Source organism: Argentina silus (assembly GCF_951799395.1).
Source record: "Argentina silus genome assembly, chromosome: 11".
Taxonomy (NCBI): Eukaryota; Metazoa; Chordata; class Actinopteri; order Argentiniformes; family Argentinidae; genus Argentina; species Argentina silus.
In genome coordinates this window covers 15,120,760-15,141,198 of record NC_139665.1, presented here as the reverse complement: position 1 = coordinate 15,141,198, position 20,439 = coordinate 15,120,760, and the positions used below count along the sequence as shown (strand labels likewise).

Sequence of the window (20,439 nt, the reverse complement as noted above, 5' to 3'; positions counted from 1 at the left end):
ATCAAAAAGGGGATAAGTTCAGAGAGGAATCAAAAGCTGCTCTCCGATGAATCGGGCCTGTGGCTTCATAAAAACATGTTTTCATCTCTGACGTTTTCTTTAGGACAGAGTGCATCATTTGATTGCTTGGATTCCACTTAAATCTAATTATCTTGATGTGCCCTTTTTGCTTGAAAATCCCACTCTGAGGAGAACAGACAAATAGAGCTTTCTCTCTGGGAGACTCAAACAATTTTCTGTGTAAACAGACGCTGTGCCTCCACTCCTGAGGTCAAGACTGCATCTCACTTTGCTCACAGAGGGAAGCTTTCTTCATCTTCAAGCCATAGAAATATAGTCTATCTTTATAATAATGACCACCATCGGTGAGTGTGATAGTCTTGTAGTGAATGCAAACACAGACACTGAGAGAAAATGATGAAATAACTCAATAAATCCTTGGCTTCGGTAGGAGTCAGACTCATTGTCTTTTATGGAGAGCTGTGTGATAAAAGTTTGCCAATGTCTCTGAAGCGCCAATGGAGTTGATAAATCTGTTCCAAAACAAATGGAATCTGTTTCCAAAACTATCCCCAGTTTGGCTGTTTTCATTAATTTGTCATTTCTGAGAAATATGAAATATGAAAATATAACAATCAGTCTCTCACGATTAAGACAAATGCTCTACCCTTACACGAGTGTATCTGTGCAAAAATAGTGGACCTGTCATTAGCCAGGTTTCCGCAGTGGTGCCAGTGTATGCTATGGTACTAGTGGCCTTCCGGTGCTCAAATCCCTGTGCCTCAAGCCTAGTGAACAAGCCTGTTTTAATTTCCACAGCTGGGCTCCCAAATCCCTCCTCATAATATAACCTCCAGTTGGTTTACAGTCTGCAGCTTGTGTGGTGGCAAGCTAGAAAGGAGACACCAGCAACACATAACCTCTGGGTACCCAACAGGTTAGGGTCACTTTTAAAGGAGCTACACATTGTGTTTTCACTGTACAGCATATAACAGCCTTGAAAGACCTGCAAGGATTCTGGAGCGATAGTGTTTAAAAGTCATAGCTCCCCACCAAAGTTTACATTGGCTATGGTATCAGCGTACTGATTTCTCCTGGCCGGTACGGCCACTTTGTTGTCAAATCAGAAAGTAGGCAAATCCAAACTATCCGTAGTGTATAAAGCAAACGTTTATTATTACCTGTTCACTTGACATGTCAGGATCTAATCTCAATGGTCTTGATAGACAATGTTGCTAAGGAAGCTAGCTAGTGCTAGAAGACAAATAAACAGCTCATTGTAAGTGCAATTTCAATGTGTAGCTCCTTTAAGCACATGGTGACCATTATATCTTTAAAAAGCACCCTCCAAATTAATTAGATTATGTTGTAACAGCTAGCTAACTATAACTTGGATTGTGCTATTTGCCCACTATGTTTGCTTGCCAATTAAAGCACTTAGGGTGTTATGTCTAAACCACCCCGCTAGCCCTTGATCTAAATCACACCCCGAGCTTTGTTTGGCCTTTTGAGGACCAGCTGAGTTTTAAGCACCGAAAAGGCCTGACATGAGCAATATTGAAGGCTGGGAGTGACTGTTGAAAAGCAATTGGCCTTGGCTCACACTGACATGCAAAATATTGGCACCACTGTCAAAATAGGGCTGCTGTACAGTCCCAGTCAAAAGTTTGGACACGCCTTCTCATTCAATGGTTTTTCTTTATTTTTGATTATTTTCTACATTGTAGATTAATATTGAAGACATCAAAACTATGAAGGAACACATATGGAATTATGTAGTGAACAAAAAAGTGTTAAACAAACCAGAATATGTTTTATATTTTAGATTCTTCAAAGTAGCCACCTTTTGCTTTGATGACAGCTTTGCACACTCTTGGCAAGTTTGTGTCCAAACTTTTGACTGGTACTGTATGTTATGAGTTGGCCATGAAGGCCTCTTATATGCCATTTAGCTGACGCTTTTATCCAAAGCGACTTATACATTTTTCGGTATATGTGGTGCCAGCAGGCATCAAACCCACAACCTAAGCGTTGTTAGCGCCATGCTCTACCAACTGAGCCAATCAACACATTAAATAAACGGTCATTAAACATTGGAGATCCTGCCAATGAGAAGTTCCTCCCTTGGGATCAAGCGCTTCTTTTGCTTATCTCTCTCTCACTCTTCACACTGTGTCTATGACATCATGGTAGAGCATTTATGCAGAGAGAGAGAGAGAGAGAGAGAGAGAGAGAGAGAGAGGAAGATAAAGAAAGAGAGGGAAAGAGAGATCAAAAAGAATAGCACCCCTTCCCTCTCCATCAGGAAGTTCGGCCTGCGCAGGAGTGTGGGGGCGGAGGATGGATCACAGCTGATTATCATGGTAGCAGCAAGCAGTAAATGTCAAATGGAGAAATGGGCAGCCAGCACCACCATACTCTGCGCAGGATTCTAGAACATGTCCTTTGGGTGTACAGCGTGTCTGAGACCATCCTTAAACATTCCCTCATACATAAAATAAATCAAGTTGCAGCGCATTGTTGCAGGCAGCAATAGCTCATGTTTTGCCTATAGATTTTAACTTCCTTAAATGTACAAAAGGAAGCTGGCTTGTGATTTGTTGCAAGTGGGAGAAGGAGGAGGGGTCAACACATTTGGGTCGAGCTGTAGAACTCCCCTTGAAATACATCTCCCTGAGGACATAATAATACATTTTTCAGCCAGTACAGTATGTGCATAGCAAAGGATTGCATAAACCCCATCGAGCATTGACCATTGTTGATGCAAGGAGCATGACTGCATGAATGCTGTGTTAGTAAATTGATCTTTTAACAGTTGTTTCTGACAGCTGCGAGTAGACCAAGCCAGCCAATCATCTTTAAAGCCCCCTATGGTTCATTCGGCCAATGATCAGATGGGCTTTGGTTCCTTGTACAATAGTGTCCCAGTGTTTTCGACACCCCAACAAAACTGCTGAACATAGCGAATTCAGGTCAGTAAGGTCAGTAATATATGCATCATAGCACTATGTTGACAGAAAAGAACAAGTAGAAACAAGAGAGCCTTGTCTCAAGACCCCCCGCCCCCCCCCCCCCCCCCCATTTTACTACTGATGTTAAGAAAACCAGAGATTTCATCAGCAGCAGCATTTTTGTTCAAACATGTACTGGGCAGAAAAAGAAATTAAAAGAAACGTCGGAAGAACTAAGACTTCTTAGCCTCTCTTCACATTTTTCAGTGATCTTGATACATTGTCTAAATCATTAGGGCCGATGTTTTTGAGAACCTAGGGCTGGCTATCACAGTTGTGTTAAAGCATTGCAGATGCTCCGTAGCTGCTAGGGCAGTTCCGTTCGCTGCCAAGCCCTTTGTCCTGGACCGAGAAGAAACGGGGATTCAGATACCCATAATACATGAACACAACACAGTTGAATTTCTCAGCTGTCAGGTTGAGGTTCTTGGTCGCCTCCTTACACAGCTGTGATTTGTCAGCGTGTGTGTGTACCGCACTCTTTGTTGCATCATCTGTCACTTCTGACAACTCCGTCTGTGCAGAAACCAATGGCCATAAAGTTACCCTGCTATGCAAACACAACAAAACATTAATTCATTGAGTGTCTCCTATGCCAAACCCTTAGCGGCCAGGTTGTATGCCATCCGAACCCCATGGCCCCTCATCTCAGGAAGAAGGAGACTGCATATGGGGCCTTCTGGGCCATTCTGTGGGCTGATCTCAACATACCAAAGCGCTCCTACCTGTAGCAGCGTGTTTGACATCTAATCAAAATCTATTTCTTGCTGCATCATTCATTAAAACACCCATTAAGGCTCTTGGCTGAGACAAGCCAGTAAACAGTGCTCCACCATACAGACATGCTGAATCTGACATTTAATGAGGCTTCTTCACCAGGAGAAAACAACATGTAAAAAATGCCATTGTTAAATGCTAATCTAAAAGTGTTCATCCTGATAGGGTTGGGCCGGTGGAAGATTTTACCAGTAGCATACTGTGTACAAGCTTCAAGTATCATTCCCACCACACGGGTAATTTTGCCATTACACCCGCCGGCATTTATTAAATGAATAAAATTGCAGATGCAACGAGCTAGGCTAATCAGCGACACTGGGAAATGTTGAGCTTGTTACAGTAGCCGGAGAGAAGGAGAAAAAAGGTTCTGAAACAAACACACTGACTGCCCTTCTCGTGCTAGACTGAAGATACAGGACATAGGACACAACTATTACACACGTGGCTTGTCTGTCTTGGCTGTTTGATTCGGGCAGAGGGAGGGTGGAATGTGCCTCATCGTTGGCTGGCTACTATGTGACTTATTGTGTTATGCATAAGATAAGATGACTACTGTAACTTGAATTTGACTGACTGATCATATGCGTTACGGTTGTTTTGGTATTAATTTCGTTTTTACGTGCAGCTTGAGGCAGGCCGTTAGGGTCACTGACGGTTACTTTGTTCAATGAAAATTAATGAGAAGCGGCAGTCCTTTCAGTCTAACTGGCAAGCCTTGTTTACAATATAGGCTTATTTGGTAAAACTATTACTTACTTCAGACTAGAGATGATCCAATACTGAGAACATGGTGGTCGTCGCCGTGTTTTCCAGCCAAATCGGGCTACTTTGAAAACTAGGTCGCAGGTTTTTGGGCGACTTTAAATTGCACCGTGGCCGCCATGTCGTTTGTCTTTCAAAAATAACATGTATTAATTTCACTGTGACCTGCTGCTTGGAACTGAGGCAGGCTGTTGTTGAATGAGTGGGTGAGTGAGTGAATGGTGCGGAGGGAGGGGCAGGTGTGTGTGTGTGTGTGTGTGTGTGTGTGTGTGTGTGTGTGTGTGTGTGTGTGTGTGTATGTGTGTGTGTGTGTGTGTGTGTGTGTGTTGAGAAAGCGCGGCAGCAGCAGGCAGCTGAGCTGAGTGAGAGAAGCAAGAGCTCACGCAGCGAGTTAGATTTAGAACAACGAATGAACAAGATTGTTTTTCACATTTCACGATGATATCGTCGGAAAAAAACATACGTCTTATCATTCAGTATCAATCTCTTGGATAGTTCACATTAAATAATTTGGTGTGATTAATCAATATCAATGCCATTTAGCTGATATGCGAAGCGACTTACATTGCAGTGAGTGCATACATTTCAGTATATATGGTCCCAGCAGGAATCAAACCCACAACCTAAGCGTTGTTAGCGTCATGCTCTACCAACTGAGCCACAGAGGACCATGATAACAAAGGAAGAAACACAAAGAACAAGGTAAAGCAATTTTACCAGTTGTATTTAGAATGTCATTATAGGAGACACCTATTATATAAATGTGGCAACATACTGCAGTAAAAACCCTAACCAGATTTTTTATTTCCCCTTTAATATCTAGCCACCTGCTGTTTCAGGGAAAAATATAACAAAATGTGATTTATGGAAAACAAGTCCACAAGAAAAACAAAACGACACCACCAGAAAAACCAAAGCCTGGAAGATGAAAGCACAAATGAACGTGAAGAAAAAGGCCATGTCACATGCATTTGAGCATGACGTATTCAGTCTAGTGAAAAATGAACACTGCCATCCCTCCTCTACACACTGCTGAAACTGCAATCTGACAGTGTCACCTCAACAATGCTTCATGCTGGATTGATTGATGAGTTTATTTAGAGGTAGACTCTGGGATATGACGTCATAGCAAAACGAGCGGGCGTCGCTACCAGAGACTTTCAAAAACGAAGAGTTGAATGCGATAGGCGCATTGACTACAATATAACTTTAATGAAAGTTGCTCTGTTTTCACGGACGTGACATCATATCCCAGAGTCTACCTTTAAGTGTCTAACACCTTACATGGTGACCGGCCCATATGCCAATACTATTACTGATTCAATACTATTATAATATTACTATTCTACTTTTTAACCTCTTTCGTGGACAAGGAGCTGCAAGGTAAATGCTGGAATAATAACCAACCATGTACTGAAGCACCCCATTTGCTCCAGCTTTTCTCTCATAGGATTACACTAAAATCATTCTGGACAATGCATGCAGCGTTCAAAAGGGCAGACCTTTCAAAAAGTACCTCTTGGTAGCATACCATGCGATGCCCCATACAAATCAAATTATGTTGACTCAGTTATCGCATTAAACTCAAAAGCAAAACAGGGTGGCAAACTGTTGTGCCCAGTTCCCACAAGGCCCCAAGGCCATGTGCTCAGATGATCGAACCAGCTTTCCTAGCAAACACCCGGAAGTGGTCACAATACAGTACAGGCCATGGGTGTTCCATGATGACAGGACAGCAGTAAAAGGGACATTCGACAAACATTAAGCCATCTGAGGACATAGGTTGGCAGTTACACATTAAAAGGGGGAATTCCACTAGAGTTTTACAATTTCATATGTTGTTCTTCACCATAATAATTGTTAGAGAGTATTATGTCAGCATGTCAGCATGTAGCTTGTCAAAGTGTTCCCTGGTAGACACTGAAGTACAGTCATGGAACACTGAGGCACATTCTTAATGACGATGACGTTGGCTCTTTCCACTTGCTTTGGGAGTCTGTGGCAGTGGACAGCAAGAACAAAAGTTCATATACCAGAAGTAGCCTCGAGAGACTTCTACTCACCACTCAAGTATTTTCAATTGAAGAGAATTGAGAAATCAGCGTTTTAATGAATGGAAATGGAATAATATTGTTAAAGGGATGGCACACGGTCGGGTAACATCATTGTTGATGGGCGCGCTTTACAGGTGAGAGAATCAGACCTGAAGATGTAACCTCTAGATAACTCAAGGACAGGCTAGGAAATAAAGAAACCAACCAGGCAACCAAGAGACATTGTGTACTGTAGTCACTGATGAGATTCTGGAATTTACACTGGGTCTGAACAGTCTTGCATTTATGAATAAAAGCATTGTCTTTGACAGCATTTCAGAATTTCAAAGGAATTTAAGCCTAGAAGAATTTAGAGAAAATTAATTTGGATTCGTGGTAATTTAATCTGTGCTTCTCAGGGATGTGCAGAGGAAGGGGAGGGGCAAAAACCCTGCCTCTTTGCCCTGCCACTCACAAAGTGTCCCCCTAGAAGGCCCCCCCTCCCCCAATATGCCTATGGTTAAGTTAGCTTTGTGGTGGTGAATAAATGCCACAGCAATGAGAGAAAAGTGTCAAACTTTCATTTTCATGAAGTTTGAAGTAACAATATCCAACAGATCATGTTAGATTGATTTCTTTATTTGTTTAAAGCTAAAACTATCCCTGTCCTTAAATGTGCACATGTCTATGTGATGACTTGCATTAGGATATGCATGTGTGCCAGGAAGTGTGTAAATGTGCTTTTGACATTCCATTGACACATGTGACATTAGTGTCTGTCTGTCTGTCTGTGTGTGTGTGTGTGTGTGTGTGTGTGTGTGTGTGTGTGTGTGTGTGTGTGTGTGTGTGTGTGTGTGTGTGTGTGTGTGTGTGTGTGTACGGATGTGCACTGATTTCAGTCAGTGTGTATTACCTGACACAATTAGGCCCTACAACCTACTGACCTGATCCAAGAGCCAGCATGCTTGTAGACCCCCAACCCCACCCCAATACAATTTTGTGAGGTCTGCAGGGGGACATTTTATTGAGTTTAAAATAAGGGTTAAGGGTTAAAATAAGGATTACAGCAAATAATGAAGCTACTTCAATAGGTTCTGTCGAATGCATCAAAATGTCTAATAAAAATAATAAAAGTTATGTCAATATCGCAAATTATCCACGTATTCAAGGGCTACAAATTCGTGTCATAGAAGTTTCAACGCAGAGAGACCAGTGACATCAGGGGTAGGCTATTTTCGTAATTCAGCATGCAAGTGTGCATAATAGACTACATTTCCAGCAAGCTCATTAATTTAAATTAAACCACTCGTATCTGATGACAACATTATACCTTAATGCATATCCTATCGGTCTAGTTATTGTAGGCTACTCACAACTTCAGGTCAGCTCTTGATTTTCTCCCCAGCTCGCAAATTGACATCAATTTTCACACGGCGTCTTTGCGTAGGCAGTCAGTTGACCTGAAATACCCTCAGCAGAATGGCAGAATCGCAGAGAATTCTGATACAGTGCATGTACCGAAATGCTATCTACGGCAACTCAGGAGGGACAATTAAGTCCAGAGCACATTCACTCACATAATGTCATAAAACATTTTTCATCAGATCGAAATGTCATTACTGTAACAATTTACCGTATCCATTAAAGGGTGACTTGAAATTCAGACTTTCCAGAGCGAAAGTAACATGTTGTAACAAACATCTATTACTAAAATTCCCTGACGATGTCAAGTAGGTACTATGTTATATCCTATCCATGCTGTCATCCATGCTGTCAAACTTCAAAACATGGTGAGCTTTTATCTCCACGTGTAACAATCAAAACCAGAGCTCAGTGGCAGAGTGACGAAAGCCACACAGTTCACATCTCAACAATGATAGCGACAATCTATTTCCTCCTAAACTAAAACATTAACTCGCCCTTTAACATGTCAAATACTATGCCAAAGGGTGTGGCAAATTACGTATCAACTTTACATAGAATAAGTCTGCATCCAGTTGAGTAGGCTTTATGGACCCAGACTACTGTAAGTGTCTGGTAAAAGAGATTAGGCTGCGAGAAACGGTAGTCCTATTCATTTAACGTAATCATTAGGCTGCATGCGTCATCTGTCAAATCTTATAACATGCATGCCCGTCCCTTCATCAATTTCAACACTTTATGTAAGCCTATTTGCTTGACGGCCACTTATATGCAATCATGTACAACACATTAAAGGCTGCATAATAGGGCCCTATATACTGCGAACAGACACGTATGTGTTTTCCTATTGGCAAGTTAAAATAACATAAATTTAACAAACACAAATAATACATTTAACAAACACAAAAACAAATAGAAATTGTTATTTACTGACACATCAGCCTAGACATCTACCCGATTCGCGTGATAAAAGTTACATTTTTCGGTATCCAGATGTTCTCCAGCTCTAACTCAGCTCTATGAATTGCATAACGCACTGTAGACTTCTTAGGCATAGGCTATGTTCAAAAGACTGAGAACGATTCACAATATTAAAACAGCCTATCGTTGACATGCTGGGTTCGTAACAATTGGTAAATATGGACCGTTAAATACATTAGAAACAACACCTATCTGTTCCAAAATGATTCACATCCGCCTACATAGCCTAACCTTGATATCAGACGGCCATTAACAATCACTTATTCAAGACTGCTAAAAAAAAAACAATTCCAGAAAAGAAAGTCACAAAAGGCTTCAAAAGTGAGTGTGTCGTTATGAAACACAAATCACTAATGCAGGCAAGGGCACAGGCAAGTATTTACATAGACTTAATTTCATTCGACAACATTTTAGCGTACCGAAATATTGACGTTTCAAAGCCTCAAAGTATGCAAGGCTACCGAAATATTGACGTTTCAAAGCCTCAAAGTATGAAAGGCTACATACCACATACGCAGCTCGCACACACGGAAATGTTATTTTCTGACACACTGCAGGTGCATTCTCTCCAAGTGGGTTCCTACGGGTACAGTTTGTCTTGGTGCCTGAGAGTAGGACGTTGAACGGATGCAACGTGTGTCCTGGAATGACCCAACGAAGCGAGTATGCGAGAGAGTCTGGACAGATAAACTTCAACATGGACCTGGGAAAAACGTACTGAACTGACAACTGCAGCGCAGTATTGATCGATATGGGGAATCAGAGAGCTCTGTTGAACGCGCTGTCACGAACCTCAAATGCCTCGCCCCTTCATCTGTGCTGCAAAAATGAAACAAAAGTTGATGAGGTTGTTTTAGATTGTAATCTGCGAACGCTGCAGAGCAGCATATGCCTAATGATTGACAGTTTGTGCCTATCTGTGGCCGAGGCTACACCTGAATAACCTTTGACATTTTACTTTTATTTGACATATTAATTTACATTATAGTATTGCATTATAGTATTGCCATTATTTTGGAAAATTAGATTTAGGAGCACTGCATGCTGCCCGTCCCGAATGTAAAGCATCCCCTTCAAGCTAATTTTCTCCCTCACAGTCCTGAATAAACAGTAGACCCTATGTAATAACATAATTACTTGACACCTTTCATTGTGACGTCTTGCCCTGCTCCTTAGTTTTTTGTTGTTCTTTGTTTTATATCATTCATTTATTGTTTCCTGTTTATTTTTTATTTACTCACTTCGTCTCTCGTTTCAGATACTTCACTACCTGCCCATGTGTGTTTCCTGCCTGTGTGATGGTCTACCCCGCCCTGATTGGTTTCACCTGTCCCTCATCATCCTTCCCTCTCCAGTGTATTTAGTCTGTGTGTTCCCCTTTCTCTGTGCCAGTTCGTCTTTGTACCTTTGTGTCATACGTTCCAGCGATTTTCCTGGTTTTTGATCCACGATAGTTTTTCTGACTATGCCTTTTGCCTTCTCCTTGCCGGATTAATCTGCCAATCTACTGACTGACTTCCTGTGTATCGAACCTTTTCTTACAAAAGTAAAGACCATTCTTTTTTTTTTGATTTGAGTCCTTTGCCTGAGTACTGCAGCCCTTACAGTATGAACTGGCCAACTATGGACTCAGCCAAGGCTGTGCGCACTGCGCTTCAAGTCCAGGGGAGACGAATTCATCACCATGACGAGCAACTCACCTCTATCTGCTTTGGGGTGAGTGAGCTGACAGAGCACCAAGAAGGCTTCCAGGCTTCCATCAGCGGCCAATTTTGCCACCTGGCAGGCCAGGTCCAGCAGCTGGTGGCACACCTCAAGACTCTCATCACTTCTCCTCCAGTCCCCGCGCCAGTCCTGACCCGTGATCCAGCTCCTGTCTCTGCTCCTGTTCAGGCTCCAGCTCCTGCTCCCATGCTCACACCGCCAGCACCGGCTCCTCACCTCTCCAGACCCGAGCGGTATTCCAGGGACTCCGTTAACTGTCGGGCATTCCTTGTTCAGTGTGGGCTGCACTTCGAGCTACAGGCATCTTCATTCCAGACAGAACATGCCAAGGCCTACGTCATCACCCACCTTACCGGCAGAGCCGAAGAGTTTTTCACTGACACTCTCCACAAGATTTTCGACCACACAACCCCCTGTCGAGAGGCAGCAAGAGCGCTCATGGGCCTGCGCCAGAGGCGGGTTTCCGCCTATGCCATCGAGTTCCACACCCTGGCAGCAGACAGCGGCTGGAACTCCTCCGCCTTGTTTGACGCTTTTCTCTAACGAACGTTGTTCCCCTGCCCAAACCATTAGAGGCCAACGCTCTAGATGGCCGCCTGTCGTGCAGAGTCACTCACCGCACTCAACCTCTTCAACTTGTCATCGCTAATAACCACACTGAATTCCTGAGCTTCCATCTTTTCAACTCCCCTTTACATCCCCTTATCCTAGCTTATCCCTCGCTCTCTAAGCATAAACCTCACATGAACTGGTCCACTGGGGAGGTTACGGGTTGGGGCGAGGGATGCTCACTCTACTGCCTTCCGTCAGTTCCTGCTCTCCTCGACCTCTGGACTCTGCATCTCCTGTTTCTCCAGCGCCTACTAGGTCTCCTGTCTCCTCACGTCTTCTGGTTACATCGGACTCCGACTTCCCAGATCTTTTCAGTGTTCCCTCCTGTTACCTCGACCTCAAGGAGGTATTCAATAAGACACAAGCTACCTCTCTGCCTCCTCATTGGTCCTATGACTGTTCTATAGACTTGCTCCCAGGAACTTCACCTCCCAGAGGGTGTCTCTATTCCTTGTCAGCTCCTGAGAGGGATTCTATGAAGAAGTACATTGACTCTTACCTTGCTGCTGGAATCATTTGTCCATCCACTTCTCCTGCTGGGGCTAGCTTCTTCTTCGTCAACAAGAAGGATAAGACGCTTCGCCCCTGCATCAACTACGGAGGCCTGAATGACAGCACCATTAAGAACAGGTACCCCCTCCCTCTTATCTCCTCAGCATTTGAACTTTTGCAAGGCGCTAAGATCTTTACTAAGCTTGATCTTAGAAATGCTTGTCATTTGGTAAGGAGGGGGACGAGTGGAAAACAGCCTTCAACACCCTTAGCGGTCACTACGAGTATCTCGTAATGCCTTTTGGTCTCACCAATGCTCCAGCTGTGTTCCAGGCTCTGGTGAATAACGTTCTCCGAAACATGTTGAATTGGTTTGTCTTTGTCTACCTGGATGATATCCTCATCTTCTCCCCTGATGAGAAGACTCATGTCCAGCATGTCCACCAAGTGCTTCAGCGCCTCCTCGATAACCAGCTCTTCATTAAGGCAGAGAAATGCGAGTTCCATGCCTCAACATCCAAATGGATCCTGCGAAGGTCAGTGCATTTGCTGGATGGCCCACACCTACTAGTCGTAAACTGGTTCAGCGTTTTCTGGGTTTTGCAAACTTCTACAGACGTTTTATTAGGAACTTTAGCACTGTTGCCGCCCCGCTGCATGCCCTCACCTCTTCAGGCGGATCAGGCTTTCCAGAGGCTGAGGGAGAGCTTCAACTCGGCACCCGTCCTCATTCTCCTGGGTTCCTGTCAGCAGTTTGTTGTGGAGGTGGATGCCTCGGAGTTGGGCATCGGGGCTGTTGTCTCCCAGCGGTCATGTGGGAAACAGGGCTGTTGGCCGTCAAGGCGGCTCAAGAGGAATGGCGTCACTGGTTGGAGGGAGCGGAGCACCCTTTCCTGGTTTGGATGGATCATCCAGAGTACATTCGGTAGAAGGTCTGGCTGTCCACTCGGGACCTCCCCCTGCGAGTTGAATCCCGCAAACTGGCTCCCTGGTTTGTAGGCCCCTTCCCAGTCTCCAAGGTAATCAACCCAGTAGCTGTGTGTCTCAGACTCCCCAGATCCCTGAGGGTTCATCCCACTTTCCAAGTGGACAGGGTCAAACTGGTTCCCGCATCCAGGCCCCCTCTGCCCCCCTGCTTCATCAGGTGCCGTCCCTAGAGGGGGCGGGTACAGTGACGCCTCGCCTTGCTCCTTAGTTTTTTGTTGTTCTTTGTTTTATGTTATTTCATTCATTGTTTTCTGTTTATTTTTAATTTACTCACTTCATCTTTTGTTTCAGATACTTCACTGCCCTTGTGTGTTTCCTGCCTGTGTGATGGTCTACCCCGCCCTGATTGATTTCACCTGTCCCTCATCATCCTACCCTCTCCAGTGTATTTAGTCTGTGTGTTCCCCTTTGCCAGTTCATCTTTGTACCTTTGTGTCATACGTTCCAGGGATTTTCCTAGTGTTGAGTTTTCCTGGTTTTTGATCCACTGTAGTTTTTCTGACTTTGCCTTTTGCCTTCTCCTTGCCAGATTTATCTGCTAATCTACTGACTGACTTCCTGTGTACCGAACCTTTTCTTTGAAAGTAAAGACCATTCTTTTTGATTCAAGTTTTTGTCTCACTGCATTTGAGTCCTTTGCCTTAGTACTCCAGCCCTTACATTCATACTTTGACCTGGTTAGAATTAGTGGATATTTAAACCTGGCAGCTTGCCATTAAATGATCTGTTTAAAGATAACATATTTACATCAGATTTGCACATGTACTGGTATACAGGATCTATGTTAACATAGATCCTGTATACCAGTACATGTGCAAATCTGATGTAAATATGTTATCTTTAAACAGATTTCAAAGCTATACATAGTTTGTTTTCAAAGACATTGTTTACAAACAATGATGTAAAACAATCCTTAGGTTTGATGATGAGGTAGGACAGTATGTAGAAATATTTTCTCAAAGAATAAATGGGTATTTATCTAGTTAGTTGAAATGACCATTCAACAGCTATCAAATCCTCATTGTGTCTTTAATGTTCTGCTATTCTACATCTTTGGAGAAAAACCCCCACCGACATCAACAAGCCAATACTTCCACTCAGCTGCTACATTCAATCCAATTATCTTTTTATTAGTTTGGACATGTTGCATTAGTACTGAATGTCGTTCCCCCCACAAATTCATCGTGGTGTATTTCAACATTTTCTGCCAATAACAATCATCCACATATCAACCATACTTGGAGCTGATCAGTTAGTTGTGGTTGTCTGTTCTCTGATATAGTATGTACCAACATTGCAGTGATGTTTGACTTGGGAGCACTCCAAGTGTGCTGTCGTGCGTTCAGTGATACAGATCAATTCTGGAAAAGTATTAGTTGCACAGAGAGGCCTTTTGGGCTGGAAACAGGTACCCTCTATTCTACACTATTGCCACCACTAATTTCTCTATTCAGTCTGTACAAGATCTGGGACAAAAGTTTACAGTGAGTAAGTTATCCATCACCCAATACGATGACTCACTCAGGGGGTTTTCTACAAACAACAGAATCTAAAGCAGCTTGAAAACCTCTAGAGTATATGGTTTTCATAATGTGTTCTTTAAAACACATACAAAAAAATCACCAATAACACAATAACATAAACCAGAGGACAGGCTCATTGTAATGCATGAAATGGAATCAGGAATAGTATCAAACGTGTGTTTAATACCATTATGTTTGATACCATTCCTGATTCCATTCCATGCATTACAATGACCCCGTCTTCCGATTTCTACCCCACCAGCCTCCTCTGACTGGGTTAGAGTTGGCATTTTGCTCATGGGCCAGCTCTGAGATGTGATATCTGGCCCTGATAACTTCATGTTGTTACTGGGCCACTTTTGGTCTAAATGTGGGGGACCAGTGCTAGGTGACAGTTGGAACTTTGCTCATGGCCCAGCTCTGGTACTGTATGTGGTGATTAACTCTCATATGTCCCCATTGCTACTAGGCCAGTGTAGGTCTGAATGCGGGAGACCAGTGCTAGGTGACAGTTGGAACTTTGGGCCAGCTCGGGTATTGTATGTAGTGTATGGCTATTATAAGTTCAGATTGTTACTAGGCCAGTGTAGGTCTGAATGTGGGGGACCAGTGCCCGGTGAGAATTGTCAGTTTGCTTATTGGCCAACTCTGGCTTGAGGTATGTAGCTTAAATAAGTTACTGTTATTGCTTGGCTACTTTTGGGATTTGCTAAGAAATGCCAAAACAATTACGCTTGATATACTATGTGCATATTAAAGCCTGAGCTGCACACAGTTCAGACCTTCTAAGAATTTAGAACAATGTAACCACACAAACTGGTGTGGGCACACAGAAGTGACAAAATCTGAGATTCATAACTGAAAGCATTAGTTTTATGCTGATTTTAGCAGTTTTGCAGCTAGCCACAGTCACATTTATCAAAACCAGTCAAGATGAGAGGAGTAGATTACCATAAATGTTCTGTGTGTTCAGAAATACACAGACCATTTGGGGATATCTACTCATTTAATTGAATTAGTCTCAGATTAAGTCAGTGTGACCAAATCTGAATTAAACTGACAATTTGACAAAATACAATTTTCAGTTATGAATATTATATGTGTTCTATACTCTCAGATTTTGTCAGATTGTGTGTGTGACCCCCCTCAGTCTCAATAGATTTAATCAGACAGACCATCTGTGTCCCAGACTAAGACGTTAAGAAATGACTGGAGTGATACAACAAAATCTATACATAATTATTTCTGAACAAATTGGATACAAATACAAACTGATACCACATCAGCTTCCTCTGACTTCCAAAAAGCTCCTGAAACACTTGACACATCCTCCATTTATAGGAGAGACCCAATTAGACTCAGGTGTGGTCAATTAAGACACAACACACCTGATGCCCCTCCACTCATTAAGACAGTTTGTAAGCTATGGCCTCAATGTTATTTGATGGGAGCTCTTTGGCAGGAGGCGATAGGACACCCCCCCATTAAAGCTCATTGGTTGGAGTGGCCATGTTGTTTATACTGCTTAACTAAAAGATTTTGCGTTCATATGCTTTGGCCCAGAGATCTCTATATTAACACTTATTAGTACAGTATTAAATCAACAGCTCAGCTGTATCAGTGGAGGATACGGATATAAGAGACACTCATGCTGTAGTCAATAGCTTTTTTTTCTTCTTTATGTGAGAGGTTATGTGGTTTGAGCTCCTGTGGTTTGACGAGGCTGCTCTCTGCCTGTGTCCAGCCTCCAGACTGAGCTTGTGTTTTGTCCTCCCACGTGTCTGGGTCCACATTGCCGGCTGGGCATGCACACACGCCAGCCATCTAAGGAATGGTGGAGGTGGTGGCAATATTCACTACATGGATTTATACAGCGTAAAGGGCACGGTATGCATTAGGCTACATTAGAATTCCATCTGTTGCGCTGTTTTGTTTATGTAATCGGTCGTCAGTAACGCAGGACACATAACCCATAGTTATCTGTGTAAAACATTCTGTTTTGTCATAATGAAATGCAACATTCCATGGTGTCTCCAACCTCCATATAGTGCACGTAGAGTCCATGGCATATACAAGGTTAATTCACTACATCCAAACAAATCTAAAGAATCACTCATGTTAATCATCAAAGCTTTATCGCGTGTGTAATGTGGGTTAGCTGGGTCAGGATAGGCACCAGACCCTGCGGGATGGAAGGCCTCCTTTGTTTTACAAAAAATAAACATTGATTGATGCTTGCCGAAAATACTGTCCCTAGGCTCCTGATGAATCAATAACCACCACATCATGGCCCTTAAGAGGCAACAACCCCAACATAACGAGATACGAGATGGGACAGGAAGCACATTATCCCCATGGCACTGAGCACTAGGCGGGTTTCGAACAGTATATGCTACCTCACACAAACCACGCTGTTGTTTACCACATTGTTGTTTATCATGACCCCAAATCTGTGGGGTGCTTTCAAAGTAAATAGGAATCCACACAAAGGAAGCACTATATGCTACAATATAGGCCTAGTCTACAAAATGAGCTCTTCCTAGCAACTTTCGATTTGACCCACCAATTGACTTTCAATGTGAGACTTTGGGATGGAAGGTGAAAGACAGACTGTTCTTTCATGCAGGATGATATTTTTGATCATACTCCTAATTTCTGAGCTCACAGGCTACTCGGTTTACAAAGGTAGACATTGGTTGCTTTTAAATATGCAAAGGATTGTCCAAATAACGAGTGACTGATATATATGACTAAATATTTGTTGTAAGTCGCTTTGGATAAAGGCGTCTGCTAAATGCCATAAATGTAAATGTAAATAATACTGTCCTTGGGCTGCTTTCAGATTATAGGCTATCAACTGTTAAAGAAGCACTAGGCCTATATATATATTTAAGCCTAATAAAAGATGAGGTAGTATGCCTTGACCTACTAGGCCGTTTGTGATTGCTGAGCTCACCAGAATTTTTCTTCTTTCGGATGATGTTCCAAACTGTTGTTGTTGGCAAGCCTATGGTTTTGGATAGTTTTATGGTAGTTTCTTTCTGATTTCTCAACCCAATAATGGCTTCCTTGACTTGCAGTGGCAACTCTTTAGTCTTCATGTTGAGAGACACCAATAGCAGACTCCAAATGAAAACGTAAAGGCTAGAATTAATACTAGACACTGACAGCTCTCTTATGCCTGCACAAATGATGTGATGGAAAATACCTGACTAATCAGAAACACCTTTTAGTTTTTTATTAAAGCCAGTGCAGCAAATGTGGACCCTCAGGAGAGTGTGCTTCCATCCTTAGAGCCCAGCCTACAGTATGTGGACATGTCTCCCTGATGACCTCACAGATTCCATTCCACTTCCACACCAAAACGTGACCGTGCTGACCCCTGGCGAGTGTCGCAGTTCTGGGCACCCCGCACCCGGAGAGGTGCAGAAGTTTGAGAAAGAATAATGCAACAGCCCTAGATTTGCAAGTCTGTAACAATATCCCTCACAGGGGTTAACCTTCTTGGAGCAGTGGCTAGCAAGCTTGCTTAGGGAACGGGAGACCCAGGGTCGAGACTCGCTTGGGTGCGAGGGGCACTTGCACGGTCGTTGTCCCCTGCATTGGTATCAGTAGATCACTACCCTACAACCTTACCCTACAACCCTACCGACAACCCACCACCATCACTACTTCTATCACTATCACTAAATTAATTCATTTTGTAATCAACTTTTTTGGGGAGGCACTTTCTCCCTTGCCTCCTAGCTCCCCACGCCCCAGATCTGGGCTAATCCTACAGCAGTGTTAGCTGTATGTCATAACCCCCTTGGATGCTTTGGTGGTCTTCATATGAACGTTTCATCATCCCTCAAACCAAAACGTGTAATTCACAGTTGCAGACTCCTCACTGACCATTCACTACCTATATAAATGTCTACTGAACATGAGGTGACAAGAGTTTGAGTTGGTGGGAAAAAAATGAAAATTCTTTCTGGTATCAAAACCAGCGTCTCTCTGCTCTGCTGTATCCCCCTGGCACCTGGCTGAAAAAGCTTTCTCTGACTCTTTGTGGTTCACCCAAAGTGCCATGCTGCAATGTTAAATACAAATAGTCATGTGTTGGGGGTAGATGACCTCGTGAACTCACTCTCTGCCTGATCCACACGTATAAATAAACTATCTCTTCACAGCAGAGTGCCCTCTCCCTCTGGCGACCAAGGCATTTTGTTCTGAAAGCTGTCGAGCAGGATTAGAATCAATTTGGAGACCACTTCACACCAGTGGAGGCTGGTGGAGGTATAAATCGGAGGACGGGCTCATTGTAATGCATGGAATGGAATGAGGAATGGTATCAGACACACATGTTTGATACCATTTCTCATTCTGTGCCATGCTTTACAATGAGCCCGTCCTCCGATTTATACCTCCACCAGCCTCCCCTGCTTCATACATATGTTTGTAACATAACAAGACGTTTCACAGTTCACTTGAAAGGTGAAGGGAAATGAACATGTAGGAGAAGCATCTTTAGGGGTGACCAGCTCTGAATTAATTATTATAACCATTGTGTAGTTAACACATTAGGGGTGTTAGAACCAGGAAATCACCCAGTATCCTGTATTCTCCCAGTTCTACAGTAGCTAGTAGACATACTACAATGTATATGTTATCCTGAGTTTTATAGCTTGTAGAACTAAGAATAACATAATTACAGGTGATCTTTTCACTCAGTGGTCTTTGGTGCAGCCAGTGCAATTCCTCAGAGAACACAAGTGATAATCAGCCAACCCCATAACTCATAAATTCACTTTCACCATCAACTTATGATTTGAACTGTTTCATTTTATCTGACAATGTAATCCATCATAGGCCCTCATAGGCCAGGGGAGGCCGGTGGAGGTAGAAATTGGATGGATGAGCTTGTGTGTTCCTCATTCCATTCCATGCAATACGATGAGCCCGTCCTCTGATTTCTACCTCCACCAGCCTTCACTGTCATAGGCCTACAAAGATTGAGTTTGAGTTTAAGTTTATTTAAATGCATTCTTGCTCTCAGTCAGAGACAGAATGATGCAGAATAATACAATGGTTCAAAACAAAACAAAACACAATAACATTAAAAATAACTTCTCACATTGCATAGTGGTGAGGATACAAGAGTTTTTTGGCTGATTTGTTTTTATGTAGACTTGAACCAGCGGATTCTGGCTGTGGAGGAGCCTGCCAGTGCTGTCTCTCCCTGTCTAAGTGGGAGAAAGTTGTGCAGTGGAGGCTCAGGCTGGTGGAGGCTCAGGCTGGTGGAGGCTCAGGCTGGTGGAGGCTCAGGCTGGTGGAGGCTCAGGCTGGTGGAGGCTCAGGCTGGTGGAGGCTCAGGCTGGTGGAGGCTCAGTCTGGTAGAGGCTCAGGCTGGTGGAGGCTCAGGCTGGTGGAGGCCCAGGCTGGTAGAGGCTCAGGCTGGTAGAGGCTCAGGCTGGTGGAGGCTCAGGCTGGTGGGGGCTCAGGCTGGTAGAGGCTCAGGCTGGTGGAGGCTCAGGCTAGTGGAGGCTCAGGCTGGTGCATGTCTGTGACCTTGTTCACAGCCGCCTCCTCTCAATTCCCATGTGTCTACATCAGGGGAGGCTGGTGGAGGCAGAAATCGGACACACCCAGTCCTCTGGGGCATAAAGCTTTGTTTCAGCCTATGCCAAGGCCCGGAACACAGCCCAGTGTAGCTCCACTGAGCGGTCACAGCTAGGAGGAACAGAGGGCCCGCTGGAAATGGAGACGGAACCGAGGTCCAGATTTCCGCTGGACGCCACAGCGAGGACTTTCTCTGCTGTGCTCTCCAAGACAGTAATCCAGACAGCTGGTCAGAGAGTTTAAACACACAAACACAGTCAATTCAGCGTTTTACACTGAGGACCCCCTGTCCCTCACCAGCATCATTAAATGATTAATAGGATGCTGGCAATCATCAGAGGTACAGTAGGAGTCTTATTATTATTATTATTACAGTGTTTTTCTTCCTATAGGCTTTTGATAAGCATGTAAAGGACATTTGGCACTATTGTAACTGTCTAACTTAATTGTTGCAAGCTTTCCAGTGCTGAAATCTTCAGCCAAATTATATAACATGAACCTCACAACCCTCTG

At 43.5% G+C, this 20,439-nt stretch overlaps 1 protein-coding gene across 5 annotated transcripts in view; it reads right to left on the bottom strand.

The window, feature by feature from the left end:
* The window catches only part of thrb (thyroid hormone receptor beta), a 61,551-nt gene extending 51,772 nt beyond the window's left edge, over positions 1-9,779 (bottom strand). For 4 of the 5 annotated variants that reach the window (XM_083680930.1, XM_083680934.1, XM_083680933.1 and 1 more), the window contains exon 1: positions 9,494-9,779. The gene's annotated coding sequence lies outside the window, so the exon portion shown is untranslated. Of the gene's footprint in view, positions 1-7,956; positions 7,978-9,493 lie in introns of those variants that run through there. The other variant, XM_083680931.1, reaches the window with a different exon arrangement.
* Positions 9,780-20,439: the final 10,660 nt, after the last annotated feature.